This window comes from Dasypus novemcinctus, chromosome 14 (genome assembly GCF_030445035.2).
Source record: "Dasypus novemcinctus isolate mDasNov1 chromosome 14, mDasNov1.1.hap2, whole genome shotgun sequence".
In the NCBI taxonomy this organism is placed as follows: Eukaryota; Metazoa; Chordata; class Mammalia; order Cingulata; family Dasypodidae; genus Dasypus; species Dasypus novemcinctus.
The window spans coordinates 3,776,152-3,796,290 of record NC_080686.1 but is presented as its reverse complement, the minus strand read 5'-3'; the positions used below and the strand labels follow the sequence as shown (position 1 = coordinate 3,796,290).

The window sequence follows — 20,139 nt, the reverse complement described above, 5'->3', positions numbered from 1 at the left end:
AGGTTTCCTTTTTCCATTTTATCAAAATAATTTTCATGTTTCATATCTAATTTATGAGGAATGTTTGGATTACTTAGTCTAAATTATGGCATCTATTTTTTTGTTATTTTAATAACAATCAGGTTTACTAATATAAAGATGAAAAATTACCCATAAAATTTGTTGTTTTCTCAATTCATCCTGTGAAGATTCTGCTATTGTTAAAATAATTCCAGGGATTAGTCAGTGATGTGGAGATGTTTGGTAAAATTTAGAAAATTTGCAAAATTGTGAACAGTGCCCTTTCCCTTTCTAAAGATTGGCCTTTTGTCTGTGATATGTGTATTCTAAACAGTACTCAACTATTTCTATACTATTCTGTTCAACTTGCATGCAGATTTTTCTAAATTGATAAAATATCTTGGGGTGCAAACTTCATAGTTCTTATATGGAGAACATGAATGGGAAGACCCTGGGTACATAAAGATCCATTTTAATAAAATGACATTACATATATGACATGGATTGGAAGTCTGATTATTAAGATGTCATTTGTAGCAAAAGTAACTTATAGATTTAATGTAATCCCAATCAAAATTCCACTAACATTCTTTGCATATATGGAAAAGTCAATCACCAAACATGTAAGGAAGGATAAGGAATTCCTAATATCCAAACCCATCTTGAAAAAGAAGAATGAAGTTCATAGGACTCATACTTCTCAATCATAAAAATTATTACAAAGCATAATAATCAAAACAAGGTACTGGCATGGGGACAGATATATAGACCAACAGGTTTCAATTGAAGACTCATAAATCAACCCTTAGATTGATGGATAACTGAATTTTGAAAATAGGGCCAAGTCCACCTTTGGGGAAAGAAGAGTCTTTTCAAAAACCAGTGCTGGGGAAACTAGATCTCCATTTACAAAATAATGAAGTAAGATACCTTCTTAACTTTATACAAAAATCAACTCAAAATGAATCAAATTCTTAAATATGAGCCAGAATTTTGAAATTCCTGGAAGAAAATGTGGGGAAGCATTTTTAAGCTATTGTGTTAGGAAATGATTTCTTAGACTTTACTCACAACACCCAAGCAGCAAAAGAAAAAAAAATAGATACAGGGACCTCATTAAGATTTTTTTTAAAGGATTTATTTATTTAGTTATTTAAATTTATTTCTCTCCCCTTTCCCTCCCCCCCCCCCAAGTTGTCTGCTTTCTTTGTCCATTCGTTGTGTGTTCTGTGTCTGTTCGTATTCTTGTCAGCAGCACCAGAAATTGGTGTCTCTTTTTGTTGCGTCGTCTTGCTGTGTCAGCTCTCCTTGCATGTGGCTCCACTCCTGGGCAGGCTGCACTTCCCCCCCCCCCCACGCTGGGCGACTTTTCTTATGGGACGCATTCCTTGCCCGTGGGGCTCCCCTATGCGGGGGATACCCCTGTAAGGCACGGTACTCTGCGCACATCAGCACTGTGCGTGGGCCAGCTTCACCACATGGGTCAAGAGGCCCTGGATTTGAACTTTGGACCTCCCATGTGGTAGGCAGATGCTCCATCCATTGAGCCAAATCCACTTCCTCTCTCATTAAGATTTAAAACTTTTGTGGATCAAAGGATGTTATTATGAAAGTGGAAAGAAAGTCCACCCAGTGGGAGAAATTGCATATCCAATACTTTTCATGTCCAGAGTATATTAAAAAATCCTTTAATTTTTCAATAAAAAGAGAAACTACCTGCTTGAAATAAAGAAAAAGGATCTGAATAGGCATTTCTAGAAAGAAAATGTATAAATAACCAAAACATCATGAAAACTTGCTCAATATCATTGATAATTAGAGTAATGCAAATTAAAACCACAATATAGTAACATTTCACACTCACTAAAATGGCTAATATTTAAAAATGGGAACAGATGTGGCTTACGTGGTTGCCTGCCTGCTTCCCATGTAAGAGGTCCTGGGTTCAACCCCTGGCACCTACAAAAACAAAACAAATAAAAAACAAAATCAAATCTCATTTTGGAGTCGATGTAGATCAGTGATTAAGTACCTGCTTCTCATGTATGAGATCCTGGGTTCAATCCACAGTATCTACTAAAAAGGATATGTACAAGTATTGGAAAGGATTTGGAGAAATAGGGAAACTCATTCATTGTTAGTGGGAACATAAAATAGTGCAGCTGCTTTGAAATAAAGATGGGCAGAAAGTTAGTTTTCAGAAAGTTTTCAGAAAGTTAGATATAGAATTACCATATTATCCAGCAAAACCATGACTAAGTATGATAGAAAAATTGAAGACAACGGCTCAAAGAGATATTTGCACCCCAGTATTTAAAGCAGCATTATCCCCAAGTGTCAAAAGATGAAAGCTATGCAGGTGCCCATCAAGTCATGAATGGATAAATAAAATGTGTAAATACATAAAATGGAGTATTATTCAGTCTTTAAAAAGGAATGGAATTATGTTGAGACAACATGGACGAACATTTAAGACATCAGACTGAGTGAAATAAGTCAGACACAAAAGAATATATATTGCATAATCTCACTGATATGAAATAATTAGAATAAGAAAACTCATAAAATCTGAATCTAGAATATAGGTTACCATGTGAACAAGATAGGGAATGAGTGAGCAGTGAAAAAAAAATTGTAAAGAGTTTCTGTTTGGATTGATTGTAATATTTTTGTAATGCAAGATGTTGATGGTATTACAACATTGTGAATGTAATTAACAGCACTGAATTACATATTTGTATGCTGTGTAACGGGAAAGTCCTACGTTATTTGTATGTTACTGGAATGAAATTTTTAAAATGCCTAGTACTGTACAAAAGAATGTCTAGCACCATTGTAAATGGGCTATAATTAATAATACAATTTTCAATACTTCTTTTCAAGAATTGTACAATTCTACCACATGATTGCAAGGTGTTAATAATCGGGTGAAATATGGGAGCTCTGTATTTTATGCATGATTGTTCATTAAACTGATAACTTCTCTAATAAAATAAATTTTTAAAAATTAAAATTGGACAAAAACTGAGGGAGAGTTGTCATTCCCACAATAAATAAAAGTTGTTGGAATTCATGATCACTATATGCTTTATAAGAAATGCAAAAGAAAATTCTTCAGGCTGATAAGAAAGGACAGTGGACAATAGATTAAAGATTCATGAGAAAATAAAGATCTCTCATAAAGGAAATAACATGGGTAAAAATTAATACCATTATTATTTTTTTCTTTGTGTAAAAGTTTTATTACTGACTTACTTACTGCTAATTAAGCCACAAAAACAAGCAAAATAATGTTCATAGTCCCTGGTGATATCCTGCCCGTTTCCTCTATATATATATATAATTTTTATATATATATATAATTTTTATAGACCCTTAGATTACATAAATGTTACATAAAAAAATATAAGGGATTCCCATGTCGCCTGCTTCCCACCCCTCCCATATTTTCCCACATTTACAACGTCCTTCATTAGTGTGGTACATTTGTTAAAATTGATAAACACATTTTGGAGCATTGCCACTAGGTGTGGATTATAGTTTACCTTGTAGATTACATTCTCTCCACAATTTTGTAGGGTATGAGGAGCTATATAAATGGCCTATATCTGTCATTGTAATGTCATTCAGGACAATTCCCATGTCTCAAAATTACCCCCAGGTTACACCTGTTTTTCCCTTTCCCTCCCCTCAGAACTTCCAGGGGCCACTGCCTCTACATCAATGATGAAAGTTCTTCAAAATAATTGCTAGAATAAAATTAATTCTACGGTAGAATAATAGTAAATTTATTCAAGTCCATTCATTCCCTAATCTTGAGAATTCTAGGATGAGGATACCCTTTCTGTCTTTAATTGAGGGGGTCTTAGGTTGATGGGACAGATGTCTGACTATGTTGCTTCCTTTTGCAGACTCACTCTGTTCCTTGGGATGGTCATTGTCCATCATCTCCTTCTTAGTTGCCCTGGGTGAGTCCAATGATCTGGAGTGTAGGTGTTGCAACTCTGTAGAGATTCAGGGCCCAAGTGGCATATGGACACCCAAAGATTTAAGTCCCTTGTTCATACTCCTATCAGTTTTAATACAAGCTATAGGTTGAAGTAAAAGGTGCAGAAGAGCCATGTGTATGGAAACCACAACTGAATCCAACTCTGTCACACTGGGGAGCATAAATTCCAAAGTAGGGCCCACAGGCATGGCACCAAACTCCTGAGCCGTCTGCCCTGTCTAAAGCGTGTGTTTGTCTCCAGAGCCCTCAGAAGCTCCACTATTTGACACAATATTTACTTTCGCAGTCACATTACTTTTGTTTTGTTAGGGTACTTATAATTGCACATTTTCAGTACTACAGGATCTAAAATACAAATGTATGGAAAGTAAATGACAAATCAATGGTTTTTTACTTATATATAATTAAATAATTTGTGACTATAAGTGCATAACAGTGGAGGGATATAGGGGTATAGGAACATAGCATGTATATGATATTGGAGTTGCATTGATATAAAAACTAATGAAATTGTTATAACTTTTGGATTTGAAATTTAATTCCCATGGTAATCACAGAGAAAAATAATGGGAAAATATGCACACAAAGAAATGAGAAGTTTTTCTCAAGGGTTCACTATCGAAATCAGCAAAGGACTTGAATAGACATTTATCTGTAAGAGGATGTACATACGACCAATTAACATTTGTAAAGATATTCAATATCTTTAACCAATGGGTAGATGCATATCATAAGGCATAGTGAATTAGCAACTCAAAACCCCTAGGATGACTATTATTTAAAAATGAAAAATATCAAGTGTTGGCGAGGACAGAAAGAGATGGGAAACAGTACAGGGTTGGTGGTAATGTGAGATGATGCACCTGCTAGTAGCAGCATTGTTCAGAATGCCACGGGGTAGAGGAAATCATGAATGATTGATTCAAAGAAAGGAAAAAATTACAGGATTATGCAAGGAAAACCATTTTACTAGCTAGAAATTTGTATACAACTAAACTTAGCAATAAATAATATTTGGATAAGGATACAAATAATGAAATTATTTAACTAAAATTGTGAGTTAATTATTTTTTAAAATATTATGCTTGGCACATTTGCTGTGGGAGTGCCAAAAATATTTATGTGGAAAAATAAACTTAAAAATACATGCATGTAATTGAAATATGAACATTTACACTAAAAGTATTAAAGTATATAGAAACTGTTATGTCTGAAAATGTGGGGAAAAATAAGATAAACCCCCTTTTCTCACCCTATGATTGGCTGTATTATTCAGTACTTTAAAGAAAGAATATTTTGAGCAAAATTTCAAAGCAGGGGAAATGGGGAAACTAGGAGCTTAGCACCAAACTCAGGGTACCTGAATTAATATAATGTAGTCAAAATGCTGGGATTATCTTTCTGTAAAATGTCAATTTTCTCTTACACATTTGAGTCTTTTGGATGTTAGAGGAATGAGGCAATGGCAATATCATTAGACACAGTGCTATTGGATTTTATCTAGGTTCTTGGCTATGCTGCAGAAATGAATTTCAAAAGCACGCTGGGTGAGTTAGGCCAGTAATTTATTCAGGTAGGGAGGGAAGAGAAATGGGAGAAAATAACAGAAAATAATAGACAGGGGTCCCAGGCAGAGAAGAAGGGGGTGAAAAGGGATGAAGAGGGCTGATTTACAAGCTACAATTCCCCATTATAGATTATAAATCCCCAGGTTTACTTGAGTGGCCACATGGCAGAGGAAAAATGGCATGAGTGGTACAGAGGGCAGGTCTAGAGGCAGCAGAGGAGGGCGAGAATGCGCTCAAGCCTTGTGGGTTTGCTTTTAAAGTGTTAATTATTCTGCCCCTTTGCTAATGGCAGGGGAGGGAGTTCCAGCTGTTTGCTGTTTTGATTGATTATCGCACCTATCAATCCCTTAGTGAGGACCCAATGATAAAGTTCCTAGGGAACATCCTGGGCTTTTCCTTGCTCCCAGGAAGAAGTCTTTGTTCTGGACAGCAGAATCTTGGGGGAGGGTCTTCCAGCAGCCATCTTGGGGTTGCTCATGTCCACATGGACTTCTTGCCAGGTTCCAGATCCATCTATTAATTCCCTATCTTACTACCCTGCTTCAACAGGTTTTTTTATGAAAGGGGACATGGAAGTTCAAAGTGAATTGGTTACTAGTGCTGGCCATTGTTCAATATATGTGTGAATCCCCTGCAGTCTTGTTAAAATGTAGATCTTGATTTCACTGGTCTGAGATTGTGCCTTTGATTCTGCTTTTCGGCCAAGCTCCCAGACATACTGATACTGTAGATCCACCCTCGCTCACACTGTGAGGCCCAAAGCCCTTTTTGGGGTCACAGAGTTCCTTAGAGAATTTGTTATCAAATTTTGATACCTATAGGAATCACACCTGGAGTTTTCAAACTCTCAATACCCAGGCTACATGTGTAACAATTGCATGAGGATTTCTGATGCTAGGACCCAGGCATTATTGATACAGTTTGTGCATAAATTCAAAATTGTTTCCAAGTGTACCTAGTCCCTAAAAGTCCAGATAAGTAATATAGGCCCTACAGTCTTTGAATGTTCAGAAAGGATGTAAGACGAAAGGTGTATTCAAGGTTGCATCCAGATGGAATGTGGAAGATACGCTAAATCCAAGCTGTGGAAGATGTGCGAAATCCAAGCTGGCTTGGAATGTGGGGAATATGCAGCTCACCTGGAGGAAATAACCTATCTGATACTCAGATCAAACACTGAAGAAACTAACCAAAGGTCTGTTTGCATACCATCACCCTTTGTCTCCCTAATCTTAAACCTTTGTTTAAAAGGGACTGAAAAATGCTGTTTGGGGCTTGGTTTTTATTAGGACAAGAGTCCGCTGAGTAGAAATAAACCAACTTCCTTCTCAGAGTTCTCGTGTCCTGGCCTTCAATACCACTCACACCCCACTTCTCTACAACATTATTATTTGTTAAAGTTCCCAGGAGATTTAAGTGTGCAGAGGATTTTGAGATTTAGTCCCTTAGAGTACCTGATGCAATATGGGAAATTCCTGCATTAATTATGCAAATATTCATAAGCACAGTAACTGCATATTTTTGAACAAATAAATTTTATCAATGTATATTAATAAACCATAAATCATCTAAAGTGTACAATCAATTGGTATTCAGTATAATCACATAGTTGTACATTCACCACTTAAATCATTTTTAGAGCAATTTCTTTATTCCAATAATCAACAACAAAAACAAAACTTATCACCTTTTGATCTCTTTGCTTCCTCTACCATACATAACTGCTACTCTGTTTCCTTCTCTTTAGTATATTTGTATTTATATTATGTAAAAACAGCCTTAAATGTGCTATCATCCATATTCATGTTTTACATGAGGCTTCACTATGCTATGTAATCACATATTATAATTTTTAGCAGTCCTTATAGTACATGTCCCTAGACTTTACATTTTGGCCATTGTGTTCCCCATATAATATCTCTGCTAGCCCCAAATGCCATAATGCACTCTCACCATTTCCGTTCATATCCAAAGATGTAAAAAACATCCTTTTAGCCACTTCTGCACAGATTAACCCTTAGCCTTCTGTTTTCTACCCTTATTCTATTTTCTGGTGACCTATATTCTAATTATTAACTCTGCAAGTAAGCATAATGTATTTATTTCATAATAGCTCAGTCATATAATATTTGCCCTTTTGTGTCTGGCTTCACTCAACATAATAGAACATCCTCCAGGTTCACCCATGTTGTCATATGCTTCATGACTTTTCTTCTTACTGCTGTATAATATTCCATCATGTATATACACCACAAATTTATCCATTTATTGTTTGATGGATATCCGCGTTGTCTCCATCTTTTGGCACTCATGACTAATGCCACTGTGAACATTGTTGTGCAGATGTTTGTTCATGCCACTGCTCTCAGTTCTTCAGGGTATATACGTAGTAATGGTATTGCCAGGTCACATGGCAAGTCTATATTCAACTTCCTTAGGAACTACCAAACAGTCCTCCACAGTGGTTGTACCATTCTTCATTCCCACCAACAATGAATAAGCATTCCTATCTCTTCACATCCTCTCCAACATTTACATATTTCTGACTTTCAATAGTGACCTGTTTAATAGGTGTGAAATGATATCTCATTGCAGTTTTGATTTGCATTTCCCTATTTGTTAGTGATTTGAACATTTTTTCATGTGTTTCTTTGCAATTGTATTTCTTCTTTGGACAGTTGTCTTTTCAAGTTTTTGGCCCATTTCTTAATTAAATAGTTTGTCTTTTTATTATTGAACTGTATAATTTCCTTACATATCATGGGTATTAAATCCTTGTCAGATATGTAATTGTCCAGTATTTTCTTCCATTAAGCCAGGGGCCTTTTTACCCTTTTGACCAAGTCCTTTAAGGTGTGAAAGTGTTTAATTTTGAGGAGGTTCCATTTATCTATTTTTTTGTTGCTGCTTGTGCTTTGGGTGTAAGGTTTTAGAAACTACCGCCTACTACAAGGTCATGAAGATGTTTTCTTACATTTTCTTCTAGGAATTTTATGATTGCTGCTTTTGTATTTAGGTACTTGATCCATTTTAATGTGTTTTTTGTATAATATGTGAGATAGGGGTTATTTTTCTTTCTCTTGGATATGGTTATCCAGTTCTCCCAACACCATTTGTTGAAGAGACAGTTCTGGCCCTGCTGGGAGGACTTGACCACTTGTCAAAAATCAGTTGGCTGTAGGTGTGAGGGTCTATTTCTGAGTTCTTGATTTGATTCCATTTGTGAATCTGTCCTTATGGCAGTACCATGCTGTTTTTACCACTGTAGCTAACTAAGATGCTTTAAAGTCAGGAAGTGAGAGTCCTCCAAATTCATTCTTTTTAAAGACATTTTTGACGTTTGGGGGCTGCTTATACCTCCAAATAAATTTGATTATTGGATTTTCGATTTCTGCAAAGAAAGCTATTGGGACTTTTATTGGGATTGCTTTGAATCTCCAAATCAGTTTGGGTAGAATTGACATCTTAACAATATTCAGTCTTCCAATCCATGAACATAGAATGTCCTCCCATTTATTTAAGTCTTCTTGAGTTTCATTTAGCAGTGTTTTGTAGTTTTCTGAATACAGGTCCTTTAAGTCTGTGGTGAAGTTTATTCCTAAATATTTGATTGTTTTAGTCACTATTATAAATGGAATTTTGTTTCCACTTTCTTCTTCCAGTTGCATACAGTCTCTTCAACAGATGGTACTGGGAGAACTGGATAACCATGTCCAAGAAATTCTGTTGGTTTTTGGTTATTAATCTTGTATCCACCACTTTGCTGAACTTATCTACTGATTCTAGTAGCTTTGTCATGGGTTTTCAGGATTTTCTAGGTATAAAATCATGTCGTCAGTAAATAGTGAAAGTTTTACTTCGTTCTTTCCTATTTGGTTCCCTCTTATACCTTTACCTAGCCTAATTCCTCTAGCTAGGACTTCTAGCAAAATATTAAATAATAATGATAACAATGGACATTCTTGTCTTGTTCCAGATCTCAGTAGGAAAGCTGTCAATCTTTCACCATTGGATTACAATAACTAAAATTTTCATATATGCACTATACCATATTGAGAAAGCTTTCTTATAGTCCTATCTTTTGGAGTCTTTTTTTTTTTTCAGGAAAGTCTGCTCTATTTTGTCAAATTCCTTTTCTGCATTAATCAAGTGGATCATGTGATTTTTCTCCTTCAGTTATCAATATGGTTTGTTGCCCTAATTGATTTTCTTGTGTTGAATCACCTTTACATACCTGGAAAAAACCCCACTTGATCATACTGTATAATTCTTTTAATGTGCTTTTAGATTCAATTTGTAAATTTTTTTTGGAGGCTTTTGCATCTGTATTCGTGAGAAATCTTGGCTTGCAATTTTCTTCTTACCTTTACCTGATTTTTTGTATTAGGCTGATGTTTAGCTTTAGGGAATGAGTTTTGAAGCATTCTCTTCAATTTTTTTTGTAAGAGCTTGAACAAGATTGATATTAGATCATCTTTTAGTGATTGGTAGAATTCACCTGTAAACCAACCTTTTTGGTCCTGGACTTTACACCTTTGGGAGATTTTTAAAAAAGATTTATTTCTTTTTTTAGTTTACTTATTTATTTATTTTTATTCATTTTTAAAAAATATTACATTCAAAAAATATGAGGTCCCATTCAACCCCACTGCCCCCACCCCACCACTCCCTCCAAAGCAACACTCTCTCCCATCATCATGACACATCCATTGCATTTGGTAAGTATATCTCTGGGCATCGCTGCACCTCATGGTCAATGGTCCACATCATAGCCCAACTCTCCCACTTTCCATCCAGTGGGCCCTGGGAGGATCTACAATGTCCGGTAATTGTCCCTGAAGCACCACCCAGGACAACTCCAAGTCCCGAAAAAGCCTCCACATCTCATCTCTTCCTCCCATTCCCCGCACCCAGCAGCCACCATGGCCACTTTTCCCACACCAATGCCACATTTTCTCTGTGGACCTTGGATTGGTTGTGTCCGTTGCACATCTATGTCAAAGGGGGCTTAGATTCCACGTGGATACTGGATGCAATCCTCCTGCTTTCAGTTGTTGGCACACTAGGCTCCATGGTGAGATAGTTGACATTCTTCAACTCCATGTTAGCGGAGTGGGGTAAGTCCAATAAATCAGAGTGTAGGAGTTGAAGTCTGTTGAGGTTCAGGGTGTGGCTATCATCTTGTCAGTACAGAGATTCAAATCCCCTAGATATATCTTAAACCCCAGCACCAACTACAATTCCAGTAAAGTAGCATGAAAGTCTAGTGAAAAGAGATCCCATCTGAGTCCAGTTCCATCACGCAGAAACACCAGCTCCAAAGAAGGGCCAACTGACATGGCAGTGAACCCCATCTGCCATGACCATAGAACCCGTGGGTCTCTTTAGCCCTCAAAAGAACCAATACCTGGAGTTGTATCTACTTTATCTGTCTCTGAGACTCTGCTCAGGTGTGCATAAGGGCAATGCTTCTGACAACCTCCAAACTCTTTTTTAGAGACTCATAGCCATATAAACTCATTTCTCCTTTCCATTTCCCCCTTACATTAGGTCAAACAGCATTTTAAACTCCTGTTATTATATGTAAACAGGGATATTCTGCTGGTCCACGTTGAACCTTTAATTCAAGGTCATTTTCTAGTTGCATCATCAGCTGGTACTTGGTAGTGATCCCTCAGTGCCAGGGAGGCTCATCCCTGGGTGTCATGTCCCATGCTGGGGGGAATGCATTGCATTTACATGCTGAGTTTGGCTTCGAGACTGGCCACATTTGAGTAACATGAGGGCTGTCAGGAGGAAACTCCTAGGCACAGTGCTGCTCTAGACCTTGTTCTTATTTCAGGTGTATAGGCTCACAAGCATAGTCATTAGTATCAGGGGCTCACTGTTGGAACCTCATTCCTTCCTGGTCCTTACCGTTGCACCTGGGGTACTGCCGCTGCTCCCCTAGGGACCACGACAGAGCACCCCTGGCCAGGAACCCAGTACCCCCCCAGCTGTTGTTTTTAATTGTTTCCACTATGAGTATATCCAAACATTACCATGCACCCTGGACATATGCCCTATATAACTCCCTGTCAACCATATATTGCCTATCAATAATATCCCATACCAGTATTCCTCTGCTGCCATTGTTGAACCACTCTGTGATCCAAAACTTCCTGAAAAGTGAAGCCCAATATAATATCAGGTTCCCTTACTAGTAAAATGGAATATAGCGATGAGTTTAAAGGTTAGATCTAGAATATGTATTGATTTGGAAAAATTCTACATCCTATCTTTTTCTTTTCTTTTTTCCTAATTATTGAGCTTCTCTTCACAAGAGCCTTAGATCACAGTAATTCATATATACAATATACAGTACTCCCACACATCCACCATAAAACCTTTTCCCTTCCACAGCGATAATCTTATAACTTATTCATATCATATTTACTTAAACTGATGTACAGACTCTGAGACAATAGCTTTCAAACAAGGTGACATCTGTGCTTACATTGTGGTCCATACTTTAGGATATACAGTTTTCTAAATTTTTGGTTATCCTATGTTTTACATTATGGTTTACATTATTAGTCTGTCGTCCCCTATATGTTTTTGGTGTAATATTACATGTTTTATATCCATCCTTGTGTACTCTCACGAAACTCCTCTCTTACCCCCACATTTACCTTGGTTCCATCCATTCAACATCCATTTTCCCCTCCCCTTGGGGCCCACAGCGACAGCCAATCTCCATTTCCCGAGGAGCCACGTCCAGAGATAATTGCAACAGTGTTCAGGGCCTGACGTGCTCAACTGCCCTAATGCCCTGGGAGCCACCCTTTCTCTCGAGAGATATAGTTCCCTCTATTTGATGGCATTAGTCCTCCCCAGGATGTGGGTCCACCCCCACTCTCAATACTTGGGTCTCTACCCAATGGTACAACCCACCCTGGCAAAATGAGCATTCAGACATTCCCCAGGAGTCCGTCCCGTGTCAGACCATCCCCTCCGAGCATCCTAAACAGGTAACCCTCCTAATTATATTTTGATACGATTTTCTCAGCATTTTACTCTCAACCAACACCTGACACTCTCCTATGTTCGTATGTTGCCCCTCCCTCCCCCCAATTTTAGGGGCACTATTACCCATCCGCCCAGCCCCAGCCCCCCTCAAACCCGCAAAGCCCCACCCAAAGGCAACCCCTTGCCCCCATTTTATCTCTTCTTTGTGCTCATACTTACCGCCAGCTCATCATAGACTCCACCCCTGCAGACATCGGCTCACATCCTTCCTCCACCCCCCGATTTCCTGTAAGCCCATCTTCCAGTCTCTAGCTCTCTGAGGCAGCTTGCTTATTTCATATCATTGAGGTCATGTAGTATTTGTCCTTCAATGCCTGGGTTGCTTCACTCAACATAAGGTTCTCAAGATTCATTCATGTTATCATGTGTGTTTGTAGTGTATTTGTTCTTACAGCCGAGTAGTATTCCATTGTATGTATATACCACATTTTTATTGATCCAGTCATCTGTTGATGGGCATTTGGGTTGATTCCAACTTTCGGCGATAGTGAACAATGCTGCTATGAACATTGGTGTGCATATATCGGTTTGTGTCCTTGTTTTCAGTTCTGCTGGGTATATACCCAGCAGTGGTTTTGCTGGGTCATATGGCAAATCTATGGTTAGTTTTTTGAGAAACTGCCAAACTGTCCTCCAGAATGATTGGATCCTTCTGCATTCCCACCAGCAGTGGATGAGTGTTCCCATTTCTTCACATCCTCTCCAGCATTTGTATTCTGTTTTTTTCATAGCTGTCAATCTTATGGGAGTAACTTGGTATCTCATTGTAGTTTTGATTTGCATTTCCCTGATAGCTAGAGATTTGGAGCATTTTTTCATGTGCTTTTTAGCCATTTGTATTTCTTCTTTGGAGAAGTGTCTGTTTAAATCTTTTTCCCATTTTTTTAAATGGGTTATCTTTTTATTTTCAAGATATAGGAGTTCTTTATATATGCAAGTTATAAGTCTCTTATCAGATATATGGTTGCCAAATATTTTCTCCCATTGTGTGGGTTCCCTTTTTACTTTCTTGACAAACTCCTTTGAGGTGCAGAAGGCTTTAATTTTGAGGAAGTCCCATTGATCTATTTGTTCTTTTGCTGCTTGTGCTTTTGGTGTGATATTCATGAAGCCATTTCCTATTACAAGGTCCTGTAGATGTTTCCCTACACTGCTTTCCAAGGTCTTTATGGTCTTGGCTCTTATATTTAGGTCTTTGATCAATCTTGAGTTGATCTTTGTATAAGGTGTGAGATGGTAATCCTCTTTCATTCTTCTACATATGGCTATCCAGTTCTCCAGGCACCATTTGTTGAATAGGCCATTCTCTCCCAGTTGAGAGGGTTGGGTGGCTTTATCGAATATTATATGGCTATGTATATGAGGTTCTATATCAGAACTTTCAATTCGATTCCATTGGTCTGTGTGTCTCTCCTTATGCCAATACCATGCTGTTTTCACTACTGTAGCTTTGTAGTATGTTTTGAAGTCAGGTAGTGTGATTCCTCCAATTTCGTTTTTCTTTTTCAATATGTCTTTGGCTATTTGGGGCCTCTTTCCTTTCCAAATAAATTTCATAGTTAGTTTTTCTAGTTCCTTAAAGAAGGCTGTGTTGATTTTTATTGGGATTGCATTGAATGTGTAGATCGGTTTTGGTAGGATAGACATCTTAATAATATTTAGTCTTCCTGTCCGTGAACAAGGAATATTCTTCCATTTATTTAGGTCTTCTTTGATTTCCTTGAACAGTCTTGTATAGTTCTCAGTGTATAAGCTTTTTACATCTTTAGTTAAATGTATTCCTAAATATTTGATTTTTTAATTTACTATTGTGAATGGTATTTGTTTCTTGATTTCCTCCTGATCTTGCTCATTATTAGTGTACAGAAATGCTACTGATTTTTGTGCATTGATCTTATAACCTGCGACTTTACTAAACTCATTTATGAGTTCTAGAAGCTTTGTTGTAGATCTCTCAGGGTTTTCTATGTATAGGATCGTGCCATCTGCAAATAATGAAATTTTGACTTCTTCCTTTCCAATTTGAATGCCTTTTATTTCTGGTTCTTGCCTCAGTGCTCGAGCAAGTACTTCTAAGACAATGTTAAAGAGAAGGGGAGACAATGGGCATCCTTGTCTTGTTCCTGACTTTAGAGGGAAGGATTTTAGGATTTCTCCATTGTAAACAATGTTGGCTGTGGGTTTTTCATATATACTCTTTATCATGTTCAAAAAATTTCCTTGTATTCCGATCTTTTGGAGTGTTTTTCTCAAGAAAGGTTGCTGTATTTTGTCAAATGCTTTTTCTGCATCTGTAGATATAATCATGTGATTTTTTTCCTTCAATCTGTTTATATGGTGTATTACATTGATTGATTTTCTTATGTTGAACCATCCTTGCATACCTGGAATAAATCCCACTTGGTCGTGGTGTATATTTTGTTTAATGTGTTGTTAAATACGATTAGTAAGCATTTTGTTAAGTATTTTTGCGTCTAGGATCATTAGAGAAATTGATCTGTAATTTTCCTTTCTTGTGGTGTCTTTGTTTGGCTTTGGTACTAGGGTAATGTTGGCATCATAGAAGGAGTTAGGCAATGTTCCTTCTGTTTCAATTTTTTGGAATAGTTTCAGCAGGATTGGTGTTAGTTCTTTCCGGAATGTTTTGTAGAATTCATCTGTGAAGCCTAGTTTATTTATTTTTAATTTATATTCCTTCTCCCCCAGATTGTTCTTTTTGTCTGTCTGCTCATTTCTTGCCTTCTCCAGGAAGCACCAGGAACCGAACCTGGAGCCTGAGCCACACCCATTTCCTGCAGGCTGAGGTGTCTGCTCGTCTGTGACATCTGCTCATTTTAGGCATCTGCTTATTGCAGCAGGGTGTGGGTGTCTAGCTTTCATTCTGGTGGGGTGTGGGAATCTAGCTCTTATTGCAGTGGAGTGTGGCTTCTAGCTCTCATGGTGGCAGGTGCAGACATCTTGCTCTCATTGCAGTGGATTATGGGTGTCTGCTTGTCCTTTTAGGAGAGGTGGCATCAGAAGCTGAACCCAGGACCTACCATGTGGTAGGCAGATGTCCAACTGGTTGAGCCATATCTGCTTCAATTTGGGAGGTTTTTAATGAGTATTTCAATCTCTACTTGTGATGAGTTGTGGTATTCAAATTCTTCTAGGGTCATTGTAGGTGGTTGCTGTGCATGATGGTTAGACTAATAGGTCAGATCATCCAGGTAATGGTGCCCAATATTTTGTAATACAAATTAATCGTAATACAAGGACATTTCATTGTTTTTAATCATCATTGAGAAGATTGTCTAGATGGCTGATTACATCTACAACCAACCAAGGAGATTGCCATCAGCAGTGTGATGTCTTATGCAATCAGTTGAAGGCTTTAAAAGGGGAAGTGATTTCAGCATTCAGAGAGAGAATACCCAGATCCACTTCAGACAGCCAACAGCTACTTAGAACTTATCAACATCCTTCATCAGATACCCTGGTTTGCAGCCTGTCCTATGCAGTTTGGACCTGAGCATCACCATGGCTACCTGGGAGGATTTTTTAAAATCTCATATTATTTACACATATCTCCTGTTGGTTCGGGTTCCCTAGAGAACCATGACTAACACTGTGTTTCTAAGAATTTATCCATCTCATCTACATTGTCTAGTTTTTTTTTTTTCATACAGTTTATCATATTATCCTCTTATGATCTCTAATATTTCTGAAGAGTTTAGTGGTAATGTCGTCCCTCTCATTTCTAATTTTATTTATTTGCATTTTCTCTTTTTTTCTTAGTCTAGCTAAGTATTTGTCAATTTTGTTAATCTTCTCAACAAAGTTTTGGTTTTGTTGATGCTCTCTATTGTTTTAAATTTTTTTATTTCACATGTTCTTGCTCTGATCTTTACTGTTTCTTTCCTTCAGCCTAATTTGTGATTAGTTAGCTGTTTTTTTCTATTTCCTCCAGGTGTGCAGTTATATCTTCAGATTTAGCTTTTTTTTTAGGAGTTATCCAGGATTGAACCTAGGACGTCATACATGGGAAGCAAGTGTTCAAAAACTGAGCTACATTTGCTCCCCAATGTGATTTGATTTTTTTCATTTGTTTTGTTTAGGGAGATACAACAGATTGAACCCCAGACCTCATACATGGGAATCTGGAACTCAACCACTTGAGCTATTTCTGCTCCCCCTCTTTCTTCTTTTTAATGTGTGCATTAAGGGCTATAAATTTCACTGTGAGAACTGCCTTTGTGCTGTCTCATAGGTTTTGATATGTTCTCTTCTCATATTCATTTGTCTCAACATATTTGCTGAATTCTCTTGCAGTTTTTTCTTTGACCCACTGATTTTTTAAGACTGTGTTGTTTAATCTCCATGTATTTATGAATTTTTCCTTTTTCCTTCCACTGTTGATTTCTAGCTTTATTCCATTAAATAAGAAAAAGTAATTTGTATATTTTCAATCTTTTTAAATTTATTGAGTCTTGTCATATAACCCAATATATGATCTATCTTGGAGAAGAATCCAATGAGTAAAGAATGTATATCTTGCTGTGTTGTGGTGCAGGTCTCTATAGATGTCTCTTAGTTTTAGTTCATTCATCGTATTATTCAAGCTCTCTGTTTATTTATCCCATCCAGATGTTCTATCCAATACTGTATTGTATTGAAGTCTCCAACTGTTACTGTTTATCCCTTCCATTTTGCCAGCATATGTCTTACATATCTTTGGGTATAAATATTTAGTATAGTTATTTCTAACTGGCAAATTACCCCTTTTATTAATATGTAATGGCCTTCTGTATCCCTTATAACTGTTTTACATTTAAAATCTCTTTCATCTTATATTAGTATTACTACTTTGGCTCTTTTTTAGTTCTTATTTGCATAGAATATCTTTTTCCAGCCTTTCACTTTTAACCTGGATGCATACTTACATCTGAGGTCCCTTGTAGACAGGTTACAGATGACTCATATTTTTTTATCCATTCTATAAGTCTGTTTCTTTTCATTGGGGAGTTCAGACCCTTAACATTCAATGTTATTAATGTAAAGACATTACTTTTTTCATAAATTTATCCTTTGGTGTTCTCTTGTCATATCTTAGTTTTGTCTGTCTTTTTGCTCTTTAATTTACCCTTCCTAATAATCTTCATTTCTACACTTTTGTCCTTCACTCTTGTTTTATTCCTTTCTGACTAGAGCACTCCCATTAGTATCTTTTGGTAACATATTTATCACTTTTTATTCGTCTCTGATGACTTTAAATATACCTTCATTTTTTAAGTTCAGCTATGCTAGATACTGAATTTTTGACTGGCCATTTTTCTCTTGCAGTACTTTAAGTACATCATGCCACTTTCTTCTCACCTCATGGTTTCTGATGAGAGGTTGTTACTTAATATTATCGAGATTGCCTTTTATGTGATGTTTTGCTTTTCTGTTGCTGCTTTCAGAATTCTCTATCCCTGAAATTTGTCTTTCTGAATACTAGGTGTCTTGATGTAAGTCTGCTCAGACTTATTTTGTTTGTGGTGCATTGTACTTCTTGTATATTAATATTTATGTCTTCCTTAAGGAGTGGGAAATTTTCATTCATCATTTCCTCAAATATCCTTTCTGTCCCTTTTCCATTCTCTTCTTCTTGTAGGAAACCAATAATGTGTATGTTTGTGCATTTCACATTCTCATTCAGTTCTTTGAGACCCTGTTCCATTTTTTCCATTCTCTTCTCTTTCTATTCTTTTGTCTTTTCCAATTCAGATGTTCTATCTATGAAATCACTAACTTTGTCTTTTAGCAATTGAAATCTCCACTTATATGCTTTTAACATATTTTTTCCCATGCATCATGTCTTTCATTCCCTAAGATTTGTTACTCTTCTTTGCAGGCTTTCAAAGTACTCTTTATGCTCATTCAGTATCTCCTTAATATCCTTTTTCTCTTTAGTCATATTTTCTTTCAAGTGATTCAGGAGTGTTGTGTAATTATCATTGATTGTCTTAAATCCTCTATCTCTTCTGGATATTGGGTTTGTTCCTTTAGCTGGGCCATCACTTTTTGTTGCCTAGTATGGCTTGTAAATTTTTGCTGAAGTCTAGGCATCTGAGTACATTAGTGAATTTACTATGATGGCCAGTTTCTCTCCCTTGCCTGTTTTTTTCATAGCTCTTTTTTTTTACATTTGGTTCATATTAATTTAAGTCTTTAAAATTGACTGTCTTAAGTTATCAGAATCATGCCAGGGACTCAACAAAGTTGTACAGACTTTCTTCCATGAGTTAAAATACAGAGGAAGCCAAGAACATTTTCTCTACATGCAATTTCCTGACCAGTGAGCAGGTAGCACTCATTGGCAGACCTTTCCATTGAGGTGTTTCACTCTCCACTTTCCTTTATTGTTTTGTTCTGTCCAGAATCATGATTCAAAGTCGACTCTGCTGGCTGACTTCATTGAAGAGAAGCCCCAACACCCCCTCACTTTCCCTTGTAACAGATGATAGGGAAGAAGATGTCTGCTCCCTCTCATTTGGCTGCATTGAGCCAGGGATTTGACCCCCACTTAGTATTTTAGGGATGGGGAGGAGAGGTCTTCCTGGCCATGGTGGGGTTTGATAACTCACATTGTAGCTTTAGGTTCTTTATCTCTCTGTCCTTCTCCTTCCTGGGAATGTGTAGCACTGTCCTGGTTTGCTGACTCCCAAAGCAGATCCATCAGACAGCTTTTTTTTACTTTCTGCATTGTATTTCTGAAAGAGCTGAGCCCTGCCTGCCAACTCAGTTGTCATCTTCCCAGATTTCTTCACTTTATTTTTAAGGATTTATTTTTATTTATTTCTCTCCCCTTCCCTCCCCTCCCCCCCCACCACTGCCGCCCCAGTTGTCTGTTCTCTGTGTCCATTCACTGTGTGTTCTTCTGTGTCTGCTTCTGTTCTTGTCAGTGGCACCGGGAATCTGTGTCTCTTTTTGTTGCATCATCTTGCTGTCAGCTCTCCATATGTGCGGCGCCACTCCTGGGCACGCTGATCTTTCTTTCGCACTGGGCGGCTCTCCTTATGGAGCACACTCGTTGCATGTGGGGCTCCCCTGTGCAGGGGACACCCCTGCATGGCAGGGCACTCCTTGCATGCATCAGCACTGCATGTGGGCCAGCTCCACACGGCCTCCTCAAGGAGGCCCTGGGGTTGAACCGTGGACCTCCCATGTGGTAGGCAGATGCTCTATTCGTTGAGCCACGTCCGCTTCCCCATTTTTCATACCAGCCTTCCTCTAGAGAATTCAAGCTCTTTGCCATATAGAACCAGGACTTTGTATCTTCAGGGTTGTTGTATCTCCAGGGCTTTGAATATTTCCTGTTACAAGAATGAACTGTAAAGAACTTATTAAGTTAATTGATATAGCAGCCTTTCAATCATCCTTCTCAATGGCTTTTCTATTTTCTAACATCATAGGAGGATTTTAACTTTTAAATTATCTCCTAAATTCAATCTAGGTTAACGGAATGCATTG

The 20,139-nt window shown here is 37.5% G+C and overlaps 1 protein-coding gene across 4 annotated transcripts in view; it reads left to right on the top strand.

Annotated features, from left to right (window-relative positions):
- Positions 1-20,139, top strand: part of LOC101423176 (zinc finger protein 709-like) — a 144,341-nt gene that overhangs the window by 105,974 nt on the left and 18,228 nt on the right. The gene's annotated exons all lie outside the window — the stretch shown is intronic.